Raw genomic sequence first — 1,592 nt, forward strand, 5'->3', positions numbered from 1 at the left:
AACACAACAGAATATTTGTTTCTTCCAGTATTAAGAAAAAAATGACAGACAGATATTTTTAAGAAACTTCTATATAGTCAAGGCAGAGATCTGGAGTAAAAAACACCTCTAAGTAATCATGTTCTTCATTTCTTATAGTTACGGTTAGAAATTGCTTCCTAATCACGATTAAACATTGTGTACAGGTGTTTAAAATGTTCCTAGATGCACATTACTTTAAAAAATCAGTATGGGCAAACATTTTTTGCTAGAACCAACATTCCTGAGAGCCCCAACTAAAAAACTGGTAAAAAAAAAAATATCCAGACTCCACAAATGTCTCAGAATTTGTCTTTAAATGGGAGAAAAATTAAAAAAAAAAAAAACACATGGAACTTTATGAAAGGTCTTTAACAAGCTACCTTGGGAGCTCTACTCCAAAAAAGAAGTTGATGTAACTAAAACAGATGTTTCAGTGCAGCTCCAAAAATCTTTATAAATATAACCATTTGGAGGGATGGTGCTGGATCAGAAGAAGTTTTATTCCTTGTGTATCTACATTAGGTGTACATGCCTCATCTCAGTTGTCATAATTATCCCTGTAATTTTCTCCTGAGTAGTGGTCATAACCACCCTGGTTTCTGCCACCATAGTCTCTGGACCTTCCATATCCATATCCTTCAGGTCGGCTGTCATACCTGCCACTTCCATAGCCCTGGTCCCCACCACCTCTAGAGTAGCTGTGACCACGCCCATAGGCCCCAAAGGCACCCCCTCTTTTTCTCCGGGCCGACTTGCCCGCGTGGTCTCCACGGATCTGACGACCGTCCAGAGACTCTCCATTCACGGCTCTCATGGCATCTGAGGCATGCTCTGGATTGGTGAAGGTGATGAAGCCAAAACCCTGGGATCGCTGAGTCTCCCAGTCCTTGACAACAACCACCTCAGAAATAGGTCTGAAGCTGGTGAAGTGGTCCCAGAGCCTGCTCATCAGTGCTGAAGTTGAGCCCTCCCACGAAGAGCTTCTCTTCTTCAGAGGACATGGCGGTAAATTCAAGTCCTGGAAATTAAATAAAAGGCTGAAGAGACAGCTACCGCCAAGAAGCCGAGAGACTGGGCTGTCATTTCTTTTTGTAGGCTAGACTAGAGTATAATTCACACAGATTTCCCTATTCACAGGAGTATCTGGAATGCATTTTTAGATGAAGTTAATATCACAAATTGTGGCTATCAGTTTTGATATTATCAAAGAAATATTAAAAAGAACTTGTCTATCTTTAATGCAGATTATAATCTTACAGCACAATAGTAAAATAGTGTCTCACAAGGGAGCTCTTTTTTTTTTAGATTGTGTTTTTTTTTTTTTAACATCTTTATTGGGGTATAATTGCTTTACAGTGGTGTGTTAGTCTCTGCTTTATAACAAAGTGAATCAGTCATACATAAACATATGTTCCCATATGTCTTCCCTCTTGCGTCTCCCTCCCTCCCACACTCCCTATCCCTCCAGGCTGTCACAAAGCACCGAGCCAATATCCCTGTGCCATGCGGCTGCTTCCCACTAGCTATCTACCTTACTACGTTTGTTAGTGTGTATATGCCCATGACTCTCT

The 1,592-nt window shown here is 40.8% G+C and overlaps 1 pseudogene; it reads right to left on the reverse strand.

Annotated features, from left to right (window-relative positions):
* Window positions 1-351: 351 nt before the first annotated feature.
* Window positions 352-1,034, reverse strand: LOC137228577 (RNA-binding protein 3 pseudogene; annotated as a pseudogene).
* Between the last annotated feature and the right edge of the window lie 558 nt (window positions 1,035-1,592).

The sequence above is a fragment of the Pseudorca crassidens genome, chromosome 8 (assembly GCF_039906515.1).
Source record: "Pseudorca crassidens isolate mPseCra1 chromosome 8, mPseCra1.hap1, whole genome shotgun sequence".
Lineage (NCBI taxonomy): Eukaryota > Metazoa > Chordata > Mammalia > Artiodactyla > Delphinidae > Pseudorca > Pseudorca crassidens.